We start from the raw sequence: 15,424 nt of genomic DNA, 5'->3' as shown, positions 1-15,424 counted from the left end.
TTTATTTAAATATAATCATTATCATTATTATTGCTACTACTACAACAGTTACTCTAAACTACTATTTACATTTTCATTATCATAGTAAATAATAAACCCTATGAATTTAGTAATAGTGTAATTTTTATGTTTTTATTGTTGTTGTCATCATCCCTATTATTATTCTTTGATACAAAGATAGTTAATTTTGGTAGAATTTAAATGATAGATATTTCTTTATTATTTAATTATCATTATTAGTACTACTACTACTGCAACAACAATAACAACTGTTACTACTACAATTACTTGAAACCACTCTTTATATTTTCATTATCACAATAAATAACAAACCCTAAGAACTTAATAATTTGTTTAATTCTTATGTTGTGTTGTTGTTATTGTTATTATTAATATTTTTGTTATAATAATAATAATAATAATTGTAGGGATATTGGGCCTAGGAGTTCATTATCTATTTGTATATTGGGCCAATGGCCTAAGCCGAGGACGAGGGTTTGTCCAAGGAGGAGAAATTTTTGTCAGAAGAGACTGTGTTAGTGAATAAAGAGGTTAGTTTTGGTCATAATGGTTTGAGAGGGTGGGCCGAGGATAAATGCATCCTCGGCTGGACAAAGCCGAGATCCGAAGAGGTAGTCTGTCGACCAGGGTAACTTTCCAAGAAATTCCGTTGAGGTGGATAAGTATTGCAGAGACATCAGACAGGGAGGAGTCCTAAAATATCTAAGGAAAAAGCTGCTACCACCGCATTAAATGCTCTGTAGCTAACTCTCTAGCCGCAGTAATATGGAGGTGATACCTGAACAGTAACTTTCAACCTTACAGCTACTACCTAAAGACTTTGGGAAGGGGCTGATGGGACAAGTATCAAGATCAACCAATCTGGCCTGCACATGGAGGGTAGAGATGAAAAGGGAAAAGGGTATAAAAGAAGGGAGAGTAATGAGAATAGAGGATGGAGAAATCAAGAGAGAAACACAGGAGCAATCAAAAACTAACTTTGTAATCAAACCTAAAAGAAATATATAAGAACTGATCTCCTCAGACTGTGTCGAGGACGATTTTCTTCAGCATAAACCTGTCTAATTTCATTCACTTGTCATCTGGATCTACTTTAATGTTTGTTTGATTCATTAAAACCCAGTTTTCTAGCTCATTCTCTACAAATTCATTGTTTTGGGCTTTTTGGGCCAAAGTCCATCCACATTTTGGGCTAAGGAACCAAATCTGGTCCTTACAACAACAATAACAACAACAACAACAACAACAACAATAATAATAATAATAGAATGCTTAATTTCTTTATTTATTGACGAAAAATTGCCAATGGCCTCTCCAATTGTCTTACTTATATAATATCTCAAATAAATATATTCATTCCTTTTGATAAATTTAATTTCTTAGAAATTGGTTAAGGCAAAAAAAGAAAAGAAAAAAGTAATGCTATTAACACAGTTTTTTTGTTTTTCCAAACAAATTTAATCATTGTTGAAGTTGTGGGTACATGCATGAGTGTAATATGCCTCCATTATTTACGGATGATTACTTTAGCAATTGTAAAATTTGTTGTGAGAAATTTTGAGTTCGTAGCATTATTGACAAAAAATGGTTATGTTAACCAATGTCATTTTGTACTCATCTAGATGGTTTCCACAAGGACCACCTGCAATGGAAATTAGTAAAAACTAAAAAAATATAAGATTTAAACTAAAATTAAGCTACACGAATCCTAGAACCAATAGATTACATTAAAAAAATTCAACTTGAATGGGACCCAAAAGAAAATACTCCTCTCTCTCGCTCTCTCAAAAAGTATATTTTTCAACTAGTCACTTTATTAATACATGCGCTTCTTCTTAAAAAATAATAGTGTAGCTCTTGTCAACAAGTTTCATCAAACCATTTTTTCCTCTCTTTAACCTTGAACTTATTATCACAGGTCATATTTAAGATAAATAAATTTATTTTATGTTTTGCATAATATGCTTTATATACAATTGTTGTTAAAAACTCTATTCTTAATTTGATTTTAAGTGAATTTGCCTACTACTTGTAAAGGATTTTCTTTTAAAATTTTTTTTATTAGCCAAAAACAATATATAACAAAAAAATTAAGTGAACATCACAAATAAACCGAAAAAAAAAATATTTTTTTACTTAAAATTATCACCTTAAAACTAAAATTCTATCAAGGAGCTTTGAAATGAGAAAAATTATATATAATAGGGATTTGCTTTCGTATTCAAAATTATTAGAATATATATATGTACATATTTCAATACCAAGTTTATTAAATTAAGCTTAAACAAATTCATTAGAACAAAAATTAAAAATAGCCCAAGCCCAAAAATGAAAATTTTTATTGATAATCCAACAAATGCGAAGAACTTCATCAAACATAACCGCAGTTGAATCTGAGAAAAGGACAAGAAGTCGCAAAGGTAAAAGAGCAAATGATAATGAGTCTAAAAACAAACCTAAACAAACTATTTGGGAATGCTTTTTTGTCTTTGAGAAAGTGAGGTTTCCTTGGAGATTTTCCTTAGCCCTTTGCTCACCATGTCCTGTTCAACCCCAAATGTTTATAGATATCTTTGATTTAATAAATATTTAATTTATTTACATATAATTTAATCTATGCTATAAATATCATATTTATATATGATGATGCCGAAAATATCACCAATAGGTCACACAGTACTCACGACTCGAAGCGAACCTGCACAACAAAAAACAATCGAAAGAAAACCTTAGAGAGCACCGGTGTGGTGTCGGCCCAATACTCTCCGAAGGTCAAGTTAGAACTATGCTCACAACTCTAGAGTGCTAGAGAGGGTAAATTATGCGTACCTTGATTTGCGAGGGTATTAGGGCTTTTATAGTAGTAGAGAGTCGGCTTTTCCTTCTTGGTCACCAAGTCTTTTCCATATGGGACTCTACTTCAAGTCTTTCTGAGCGTGGTGAGCAAGGTTTTCCTTATAGAGGAGATCTATTTTCAGCGTGCGTGTCTCCTTGTGCTTGGATTTCCATATTGGAATTCTACGGCGTTTCTAGGCAATGAGCGATAGAGATCTTAGATCATGGGCCCATACTGTGCCCTTCAGCGATGGGCCTTAGAAGAGCGTTGGATCATCTTTACACTGGCCCAACAGTTCCTATCCGTCAGGCCAATTACCATAGGCCCGTCAGGCTCATATTTTATCCTCTTCAGTTGCCCCCTTCACCCCAAGGGTCCGTCAGCTTTTAGGACAAAGGAACCATGGGGTGACGATCCTAAGGTAAAGGGTGTGACAGATATTTTATGATGACAGAATGAGGCTAATTAGATAAAAAGGAGGTTTTAAGGTTATAGTGACAATGGGTTGACGGATTCATGCAAGCTAGGATGACGGTGAAAACAAGGAGTCCGTCGACCATACCAACTACAAACAGGCTGTATGAAAGTCATTAATGATGGTGACACGTGTCATAATTTGATTGGGTTTTATCTCGGATCGAAGCGACGCTTCGACTTTCGTGCATCTCCCTTATAAATAAGGGAGTCATCCCTTTCATTTCTCCAGTTTCAGCAAAAATTAACCTGTCAGAGCTCACCCGTCACACCTGTCAGAGCATACCCGTCACATTTTGTCAGGGGCCGAACCGTCCAGTTGCTTCAATCGTCAGTGCTATACTTCCTCATTTTCGTTTATAAAATTGGTAAGTGCTCTTCTCAAAGCCAATCTTGTTTTAATTTTCCTTACAATCCACACCCGTTATGTACACATAGACCCCGTCAGAGTCTTAGGCTCTTGTCGTTTCATGTAGGAAATGTCTAGTGCATCCAGTAATCAGTCGATTGTTCGTGACGGGCTAGATTACGAGGCAGTATATCCGTCCGGTCATAGAGAACAAGATAGTCCTGGTGATGATAGGAGTCCGTCCACCTCCTCCTCATCCTCAACATATGAGGATATGGAGGTGGTTGAACAAGACGAAGGCTCTGATGACGGTGAGGAACAGATTGTTAAATCCGTCGTTGGTGCTGATGGGCTCAGGGAGTTCGTCATGCTACCAGAGTGGACGGTGAATTACTTCTCGTCTGTCATCAAAGAGAAGCACTTTAAGACGTTTAGGGATAACTATCAAATTCCAGAAAATATTTCCATCCGTCTACCCTATAAATCAGAGAGATGTTATTATGAAGGGGTAGAGGGTGTCGGGGTTTATGAGCAAATGTTGAAGGCCGGACTCAAGTTCCCATTGAGTTCGCTTCACCATGAGCTCCTCCGTCATCTGGGATTATCCGTGAACCAGATTTCCCTTAATGCTTGGAAGGTCTTCATAGCGATGGAGATCTTGTACGGCGCAATGTCCGACGGAGCCAAGAGGCTGACGGTTAGGGAGTTCCTTCATTGCTACCGTCCGAACGAAATAGATAGGTCTAGGGGAATATATAGCTTCGTCCCCAGGAGTTCACTATTGAAAGTCATCTATGATACGCCGGACTCAAATAGGGATTGGAAGAGCCGTTACTTCTTCCTAGAGGGTGACGGTTGGATGTGTCGTCCAGGGGACACAGATTTCATGCCCGTCGATACTACTTGGGGCATATTACACCCGTCTAGTATGGACCGTCCTCAAAATTTTAACTTAATCTCATTATGTATGTTTAAAACAATCTAACCGTCCTCTCTTCTTTGCAGTTAGATGACGTCCCCAAGTTGATTTTAAGGAGTTCGCCTTCCTTGAGAAAATCTTCTCAAAAACCCAGCCGGAGGAAAGGACTTGGGCGAAGCTCGTGACACTTAAGACCATTCATTGGTATTACGACGGACCAGAGCCAACAGCAGCATCCATCAAGTACGAGGCACAGATCAGGAGGCGTAAGTTCGTCACCCTATTCTTTATAAGTTACGTAACTTATTTTGATAATTAATACCCCCGTCCACGTTTCAGAAATGGACGACGCCAAGAGAAGAGCTTTGATTAGAGCCAAAGCCGCAAAGAAGACCGGCGATGTTGCTCCCCCTGTGACGGGCCCAAGCAATTCGTCTGCCAAGAGGAAAACTCAGCCCAAAGTGAATCGTCAGGCCAAGAAGGCCAAAGTGTCTTTGGAACCCATCGTGGGACTTATGGCGGAGCCTCCGAAGACGGCAACTCCAATCAAGCACGGGGTTGGCAAGGGCCTCATGAAGGGATCGTCGAAGGATCAAGAGAAGCCGCCCGTCCTTCTTCGAGAGGATTCTAAGCATGCCTTAGAACAGATTTCCTCCATCATGTCGGCGGAGGATTATGAAGACCTAGGAAATCATTCGACGGAGGCCATGGGTGAGACAGGTCTTTTTGCAATTACACAGGTAAGAGAGCCCGTCTACTATTCAAATGAAAATTACATCTTTTTTGCTCGTAGTTCGTTTCATAACTATCATTGCTATCATTTTTTTTTTTTTTTTTTTTTTAGGCAATGGTCATGATGAAGGGGTTGATGGGACGGTGCCTCAGCCATGAGACGGCCCTGGATCGTGTACGGGCGAAAGCGGAGCAGACAGAGGAAGAACTTCTTCAGTTGCGAAATTGGAAACCCAAGATGGAGAAGAAGCTTAAACTTTCCGAGAAGGCAAGGAAAAACCTTGAACAGGTGACGGAAGAGGCGAAGAAGGCTCTAGAGAGGAAGGACAAGGAGATAGAAGATCTGAAAAATGAAGTCTGTCAGGCTAAAGACGTTGCGGTTCGTGAGTACCGTGACTCCGACGCCCTAATTACTGAGCTAGGTGACTCCTTCCATCAAGGTTTCATGGATGCCATCCGTTAGGTCAAGCAAGCTTATCCGGACTTGGACGTTTCAAAGTTCAAAGTTGAAGACCCAGCTCAGACATCCGTCATGCCTGCTGCTTCAGAGGATACAGATGACCTCTTTGCTGATGACGATGCCCTTGGTGACGGGGAGTCAACACCAGCAAAAGTTGAACAAGCTAAGCCTGATATGGAAACGGTTCCTCAGTCCGTCGTCAATGAGGACAAAGTTCAGTAGCTAGATTTTTCTTTTTTATGTACTTTGGGAACAATTCTCATCCGTTGTTGATGATATGTAAACATTGCCTTTTAAAGGCCTATTTTTTGTTAAATGCATCCGTTCACTTCATTTTATATGTTGAATGTTATAATTTTTCTAATTTTGCTCTTGAATTCGGTCATTGGTTGACCTATTTACATCCGTCCAGCTATTAGTTATTCTTGGATCCGGCATGTATAGGTATATTTTTTATCCTAAGAATTTATTCTTTGGAAACCCGTCTATCCGTCCACTTTGGACTAGACTCGTGACTCTTGTAGAATGATCTGTCCACTTTGTTGACTCATTTTGGATTCGTCAATTTTGGACTTCCAATCGTCATACTCGTGGGATGGTTCGTCCATTTTTGGACTTTATTTTGTATCCGTCCATTTTGGACATCGAGTGGCCGTCCTTGTAGGATGATCCGTCCACTTTTTGGATTTATTTTGAATCTGTCCATTTTTGGACTTCAAGTTGTCATCCTCGTAGGATGATCCATCCATCTTGTGGACTTTATTTTGAATCCGTCCACTTTGGACTTCAAGTGGTCATCCTTGTAGGATGATCCGTCCATTCTTTGGACTTATTTTGTATCTGTCCATTTCGGACTTCAAGTGGTCATCCTTGTAGGATGATCCGTCCATTCTTTGGACTTATTTTGTATCCGTCCATTTAGGACTTCAAATCGTCATCCTCGTGGGATGATCCGTCCATTCTTTGGACTTATTTTGTATCCGTCCATTTAGGACTTCAAATCGTCATCCTCGTGGGATGATCCGTCCATTCTTTGGACTTATTTTGTATCCGTCCATTTCGGACTTCAAATCGTCATCCTCGTGGGATGATCCGTCCTACTTTGAATTATAATAATAACACATCCATGTAGGAAATAAAAATTGTATCTGATTATTATTCTTAATAGAAATGCGTAAGGGAAAAGTGCCTGCCCCCTTGGGCTTAAAAAGGCACGACTAGATTGTAGCAAAAAATAGCTGAAGAAAAACTAATAATTAAAAACTTAAGATAAACCGGTTGCCGTTCGCCGTGTTACTATTACTGGTAGTACTTTCTCAAGTGCTCGGCATTCCATGGATGTGGCAGCTTCTTTCCGTCTGTCGTCTCCAGGTGGTAGGTTCCTTTCCTTTTCCATGACGTAACTCGGTAAGGTCCTTCCCAATTGGGGCCGAGCTTTCCCTGTGTAGGGTCTCTAGTTGCACCCATGACCTTCCTGAGTACGAGGTCTCCTACTTGGAAGTCTCTGTGTCGGACCCGGGAGTTGTACTGTCTGGCCATGCGATCCTGGTATCTAGCAATCCTTTGTTCTACTGCCGACCTAACCTCGTCTATCAGGTCCAGCTGTAGCCTCATTGTTTCGTCATTCCTGCTCTCATCATGGTTGTGAACCCTGTAACTTGTGAGCCCAACTTCTGCCGGGATGACCGCCTCGCTCCCGTACATTAGTCGGAATGGCGTCTCTCCTGTTGGGGTCCTCGCCGTTGTCCTGTATGCCCATAGTATACTTGGCAATTCTTCAGGCCATATGCTCTTCGTCCCCTCGAGCCGAGTCTTGATAATCTTTAGCAGGGATCGGTTCGTGACCTCAACCTGGCCATTAGCCTGAGGATGGGCGGGTGATGAGTAGTGGTTTTTTATTCCTAGCTGTGAGCAGAAATCCCGGAAGTAGCCGTTGTCGAACTACCTCCCGTTATCTGAGACAAGGACTCTAGGAATACCAAACCTGCATACGATGCACCTCCAGACGAAACTTCTAATGTTATTCTCCGTAATGGTGGCCAAGGCTTCCACTTCTACCCATTTTGTGAAGTAGTCAATACCCACAACCAAGAACTTCAGCTGCCTTACCGCTGTTGGGAAAGGTCCCATGATATCTAGTCCCCACTGAGCGAACGACCATGGGGCCGTCATAGGGGTCAGCTCCTTGGCTGGCTGTCCAACAATATTGCTGAATCTCTGGCATTTGTCGCAGCTTTTGACGTAAGACTCGGCATCCTTCTGCATGGTTGGCCAGTAATACCCAGCTCGTACCAGTTTGTGCACCAACGACCTCGATCCAGAATGGTTCCCGCATATCCCTTCGTGTACTTCCTTCATTACGTAGTCTGCCTCTTCGACACCCAGGCATCTTAGATATGGACGGGAGAAACATCTCTTGTACAGGATGTCTTTTATCAGGACGAATCTTGCAGCTTGGACCTTTAGCTTTCTTGCTGCCTCCTTCTCATCTGGCAATAACCCGTCCTTCAAGTATGAAATTATCTGTGTAGTCCAGTTACTTTCGGAGCGTATCTCCTGCATGTTGCCGGGGTCTATTAGTGGAGAAAGTTGAACAAAAGAAAGTACATTACCCAGTGTTATCATATGTTCTACTGAAGCGGTTTTGGCTAGCCGATCGGTGAGCTCATTTTCTCCCCTGGGGATTTGGATGACCTTGGCTCCTAGCCTGTCGATTCTCGCCCTTACTTGATCAAGATATCTCTTCATCCTTTCCCCCTTGCATTCATAATCTCCATTTACTTGATTGGTCACGACCTGAGAGTCGCAGTAAATGACTACGCTCTCGGCTCCAGCGGCTTTGGCTAGGTCGAGTCCTGCTACCACTGCTTCGTATTCCGCTTCATTGTTGGTGGTGGGGAAGTCGAGACGGACCATACATTCAATCTTGTCTCCTTCAGGTGACAGCAATACGATGCCGGCTCCCCCGGCTCGCCGATTGGATGATCCGTCGGTATATATGCTCCACTGGGGGGACTCTTCTGCCCCCTTGTCTTCGTCACGAGTAAATTCTGCTATGAAGTCGGCTACGACCTGTCCTTTAATGGCTGCACGTGGGCGGTACTTGATATCAAATTCGCTCAATTCTATCGCCCACAGTGTCAGTCGACCTGCAGCTTTAGGATTACTCAATGCCCTTCGCAAGGGCTTGTCGGTCATTACGTTCACGGTATGGGCTTGAAAGTAGGGCTTGAGCTTGCGAGCTGCTGTGACTAACGCAAAAGCGAGTTTCTCCATAGGTGGGTATCTTTCTTCGGCACCGCGGAGCACCCAGCTGGCGTAGTATACGGGCTTCTGTACCCTATCCTCTTCTCTGATTAAGGCCGCGCTGACTGCGGCAGGGGAGATAGCCAAGTAGAGGAAGAGTTCTTCACCTGATTGCGAGGGACTTAGTAGGGGTGGTGAAGATAGATATGCTTTCAACTCCTCGAATGCTCGCTGACACTCGTCCGTCCACTCGAAAGACTTCTTTAACGTGCGAAAGAAGGGCAAACATTTGTCCGTGGCTCTCGACACGAATCTACTCAATGCCGCTATCTTGCCGTTAAGGCTTTGTACTTCCTTCACATTTCTCGGGGGGGCCATCTCCATTATGGCTCGGATCTTGTCCGGGTTAGCCTCAATCCCCCTTTGAGATACCATGAATCCTAGGAATTTTCCTGCTGTTACGCTGAATGCGCACTTTCCCGGATTGAGCTTCATGTTATAGGATCGAAGCGTACCGAATGTTTCCCTAAGATCTTCCAGGTGGTCTTCCTCCTTCCGGCTCTTCACTAGCATGTCATCGACATAGACTTGGACATTCCTCCCGATTTGCTGCGCGAACATCTTGTTCATCAGTCTTTGATATGTTGCCCCCGCATTTTTTAGGTCGAATGGCATTACTTTGTAGCAGAAGAGGCCTTGACTTGTCACGAACGAAGTCTTCTCCTGATCAGCCTCGTGCATGCGAATCTGGTTATAACCCGAGAAAGCGTCCATGAAGCTTAGTAATTGGTGTTGAGCCGTCGAGTCTACTAGGACGTCGACCCTTGGAAGGGGATAGCTATCCTTGGGACACGCTTTGTTAAGATCGGTGAAGTCCACGCACATCCGCCACTTGCCGTTTGCTTTTTTCACCATTACTACATTTGCCAGCCAATCGGGATAGTAGACATCCCTAATGAAGCTTGCCTCTTGTAGTTTGCGGACTTCTTCTGCTATTGCTTGGTCTCGTTCCGGGGCGAACACTCTCTTCTTCTGTCGGATGGGTGGAAAGGAGGGCAATACATTCAATTTATGTACCATGACTGAAGGATCGATTCCTGGCATGTCGTCATGACTCCAGGCGAACACATCTTGATTGCTCCTTAAGAAAGTTATGAGCTCTTGACGGATTGCGGGTTTGGCGAGCGTTCCGATCTTGGTTGTTCGGTCCGGATTGGTGCTGTCGAGAATTATCTCCTCCAGCTTCTCTGTTGGTTCTGCCACCGTTCGGTGCTCTTCTATGTTCAAGGCCTGGATTTGGTCTTCCATCTCCATCATAGCCACGTAGCATTCTCGTGCGGCCATTTGACTTCCGCGGAGCTTTCCTGCTCCATAATCCGTAGGAAATTTGATCATCAAGTGGTAAGTTGATGTCACCGCCTTCCACGAGTTGAGCGTGGATCGTCCGAAGATAGCATTGTAAGCGGACGAGCAGTCGACCACCAGGAAGGTTACGTCCCTGGTGATTTGCTGGGGGTAATCGCCTACCGTCACTGATAACGTGACCGCGCCCAAAGGGAGTACTCGGCTTCCTCCGAAACCAACGAGCGGGGCGTTCATCGGCATCAATCACTCCTTGTCAATCCTCATTTGCTGGAACGCCGGATAATACAAGATATCGGCTGAGCTGCCGTTGTCGACTAACACCCGGTGCATGTTGTAGTCTCCTACCCGTATGCTGACGACGTGGGCATCATCCTGTGGATGGTGTAGGCGTCGTGCATCTTCTTCTGAGAACCCGATAACGGGGCCTTCTCTCCTTGCTATCTTCGGCACACTTCCCGTCAGCTGGACGCTCTGTACCAACCGGAGGTACGTTTTGCGAGCCTTTTTTGAAGACCCGGCTGCAACTGTTCCTCCAATTATCATCCTTATGTCCCTTATGGGAGGTCTTGGTTGCTCGTTCTCTCGCTGGGGGTGTTGTTCTTATGGGGGTAGATCTGTTCTCTCCTTGCTGACGAACTTTTGCAGCTTTCCTTGTCGGATAAGGGCTTCAATTTACTACTTCAAGTCGTAACAATCAGTTGTGTCGTGACCATGGTCACGGTGGAAGTGGCAATATTTGTCTCTGGATCGTTTGTTGGGATCACTCTTCAGCTTTCCTGAAAACGTCAGGGTCCCTTCGTCCTTAATCTGCATTAGGACTTGGTCAATCGGGGCGGTCAACGGGGTGAAACTTGTGAACCTTCCCCCCATGGGTTTAGGGCGTCTCTCCTCCCTTCGGTATCCCATCCTGCCTTTCTTCCGCCCCTGGTCCTGTCGGGGGTCTTCTTACCTGTCTCTTTTCTTGGGCCTATCTTCTCGGGCCAACAGTGCGTCTTCAGCGTTCATATATTTGGTTGCCCTGTAAAGCACCTCTGACATGGTCTTTGGGTCGTTTTTGTATAGGGAAAACAAAAACTTACCCCCCTTCAGCCCATTCGTGAATCCTGCCACTAGTATCTTGTCGTCGGCTTCGTCGATCGAGAACGCCTCTTTATTGAAGCGTGATATGTAGGCTCTTAACGTCTCCTCCTCTCGCTGCTTGATATTCATTAAACAAGCTGTGGACTTCTTATACCGATGTCCTCCGATGAAGTGCGTAGTAAATTGAGCGCTTAGCTCCTTGAAGGTGCTGATGGAGTTGGGTTCTAGCCGGCTGAACCAAATCCTTGTTGCGCCTTTTAGGGTTGTAGGAAATACCCTGCACATAATCGCGTCTGCCACTCCCTGAAGGTGCATCAGGGTCTTGAAGGTCTCTAGGTGATCTAGAGGGTCCTTGACCCCGTCATAACTATCCATATTTGGCATGCGGAACTTACTTGGCAGGGGGAAGGAGTTGACGGTTGTCGTAAATGGTGAGTCAGTCCGGTTGACAAGGTCGTCAAGATCACTGGACACTCGTCCCTTGAGACCGTTCATCATCACTTCCATCTGTTCCTTCATCGCCTGCATCTCCGCGATGATGGGTGGCGGAGCCGTATCTGCCAGAGAAGGAATGCTAGTGTCCCGTCGCTCTGGTCTGCTTGGGACGTTGCTCTCTTGTGGTCCTTCGTGATTCCTCCTTTCAGCGCTGGTCCCTTCTTGATCTGCTCCTTGGTTATTGGTCGCCGCATTTTTCTGGTTCAGCTGCTCTTCTAGGTCGTGGTTTTGTTTGGTGAGGCGCTCCACGACTGTGGCGAGCGTCCTGACCTGTCTCTCAAGAGCAATCGTAGGGGCTTCTTCTTCTTGAACGTCGTTAGTGGTCGCCATTGAGCGAGTGAGTACCATGCAACTCTTTTTTCTAGGAAGTGATAATGTGCTACGTTTCCCACAGACGGCGCCAACTGATGATGCCGAAAATATCACCAATAGGTCACACAGCACTCACGACTCGAAGCGAACCTACACAACAAAAAACAATCGAAAGAAAACCTTAGAGAGCACCGGTGTGGTGTCGGCCCAATACTCTCCGAAGGTCAAGTTAGAACTATGCTCACAACTCTAGAGTGCTAGAGAGGGTAAATTATGCGTACCTTAATTTGCGAGGGTATTAGGGCTTTTATAGTAGTAGAAAGTCGGCTTTTCCTTCTTGGTCTCCAAGTCTTTTCCATATGGGACTCTACTTCAAGTCTTTCTGAGCGTGGTGAGCAAGGTTTTCCTTATAGAGGAGATCTATTTTCAGCGTGCGTGTCTCCTTGTGCTCGGATTTCCATATTGGAATTCTACGGCGTTTCTAGGCAATGAGCGATAGAGATCTTAAATCATGGGCCCATACTGTGCCCTTCAGCGATGGGCCTTAGAAGAGCGTTGGATCATCTTTACACTGGCCCAACAGTTCCTATCCGTCAGGCCCATTACCATAGGCCCGTCAGGCTCATATTTTATCCTCTTCAATATACATACTCTACTACCATCCCTAAAACAATTCTCTCTCTTACCAGTATTTTTGTATATACTGTATTATTATAGCATATATTTATAATTTTATTTTATATATTCTTGATCAATGCGGATTTGATTGATAAGTGTGTGTTGTCCAGGTATTTACTTTTATTATATATGTATGGGACAAAATGGGGATATACCCCTTTGGACAAAATGGGGATATACCCCTTTCGCTGAAAAGTTCCAGCAAAATGCCCCATAACTGAAACTATTTAGGAATATGCCCCCTGTTTTAAACTCGATTTTCTAAAACAGGGGCATATTCCTAAATAGTTTCAGACGGGGCATTTTGCTGTAATTTTTTGATGAAAGGGATATATCCCCATTTTGGCCTATATGTATGTATTTGGCCAACAATATGTTTAAAACATATCTAAGATGTATGGAAAACTATATTTTATATATATATATATATATATATATATATATATATAGAGAGAGAGAGAGAGAGAGAGAGAGAGAGAGAGAGAGAGAGAGAGAGAGAGAGAGAGAGAGAGAGTAAATTCTATAAGGATGGGGTGTAAAACCCATGTTTTACACCATCCAATTAGTAATTGTCATATCAGCATTTTACTTAAAATTCAATACATCCTACCACACCTAATAACATCTCGATAGATTCCTAATTTGGTTGGATTTATATATGGGTATTAAAATTGATTGAGTGTGATTATGTTTATTCTTAAATATATGATAAGATGATGTGGCATTTTGAGATTGGAGGGGTAAAACATAGGTTTTACACCACGTCCTTATAAAATTCAATCTCATATATAAATATATATATATATATATATATATATATTAAAGTGAACAAGAATATAAAAGGGTGAAGTTTATCGTGTCCATTCTTGTTTTGATGTTTTTACAATTGATTGTTTTTGTTTGAGACAATAGATGGGAAAGCTGTAATGTCTAGGCAGATATTTGAAAAGGTGGATAACGAAAACCAGTCAATCACATTCAATGTGATTGGAGGAGTACTCAAGGAGACTTACCAGAGTTTCAAATTCATTGTTCAAGCTATTCCAAAAGATGAGGTAGTTTGGTCCGTTGCATGGGCAGAGCCATGTTGAAGGGTGGGGGGGCCATGGCCCCCCCCCAAATTTTGAAAATTTTTTAAATATATATATAATTATTTTAATGTTTTCAAAATTTAGTCTACAAAAATAAGAGTTGGCCCCCCCTAAGTATTTGAATTAGTCCAATGATGCTTTTAAAAAAAATAACTAGTCTAATATAGTTATAGAGACAACTTTATTTTTCGCAATTCTATTTTTTATTGTAAAATGCGTTTTTATATCTGTTAAATATTTGAAAAAGTTTGGCACCAAACATGTTTGAATTTATCTTTTTCAACCTGTTATGCGGCGATTAACAAGTCTTTGACTCAATAAAAAATTATTGTCACTAAAACTACACATGAAATGTCTCTTTAGTTGCCACATAATGGGTCAAAGCAAAATAGTTTTAAATACGTTTGGAGCCTAATTTGTTCCTCCAAGTTTTGGATCATTCTTGTTTTTGAAAATTACATTAGTTCAATTGAATAATTTTACTTACATTAGTATAAAATTTGATAATTTTTATAGAAAATGAAGCTTTTTAAGAATTTCACTATGAAAATTGTCAAAATGTATTTTATTAATTTTATGAAAGATAGCCATCAAACATAATTTTGATTAAAAATATTAAGCTCTTTTTTTGTTGGGTGTGTGTATATATATAACTTATCAAATAAAAAAGTTTGTGTATATAATAAAAAAAAGCATGTGTATTTATGTGTGTGTATGGGTGATAAATATATTAGTGTTGCAACTTGGCCCCCTCAAACAAAAATTCCTGGCTCCGCCCTTGGTCCGTTGGACTTTAATATATGAGAAACTAAATGTAGATGTTCCTGATCCAAATGCAATGCTTCAGTTTGGAATTGATGTGACCGTAGAAATTGATGCGTACCTTACCCAGGAGGAGCTGGAAAAAAAATACTATAGCATGATGAATATGAAATAGCATAATATGTTTTAGCAAAAAAGAAGAATAATATGTTGTGTAAAATAAAAGTTCGGGAGTATAGGACTTTGTATTATTGATAATATGTACTCATCGTATGTTATATTTGTATGCTAATAAACACAATATGTTGTGTACTATAAAAGTTCGAGAGAATAAGACTTCCTCGTATTGTTTCTCATATGTACTTTCATGTTATCTTTGTATGCATATGATATGGGTATCTTCCTTTATTGCCTCATGCAGCTTGTTCTCAGGATTGTATTATTGTATACTTTATATTAATAATGCTTCCGGTTTGTGTATTGAAAACTTAATTGAGTAATGCTATAGTCACAAACTATTTTGTAACATTTTACAAATTAATGTTGTGACAAGCTTTTTATTGGTTTTCATCAGTACCAACCACTAACATTACTTTTTTATTTA

The sequence above is a fragment of the Quercus lobata genome, chromosome 9 (assembly GCF_001633185.2).
Source record: "Quercus lobata isolate SW786 chromosome 9, ValleyOak3.0 Primary Assembly, whole genome shotgun sequence".
Taxonomy (NCBI): Eukaryota; Viridiplantae; Streptophyta; class Magnoliopsida; order Fagales; family Fagaceae; genus Quercus; species Quercus lobata.
The sequence above is the reverse complement of the archived record's forward strand: the minus strand, read 5'-3'. Positions refer to the sequence as shown.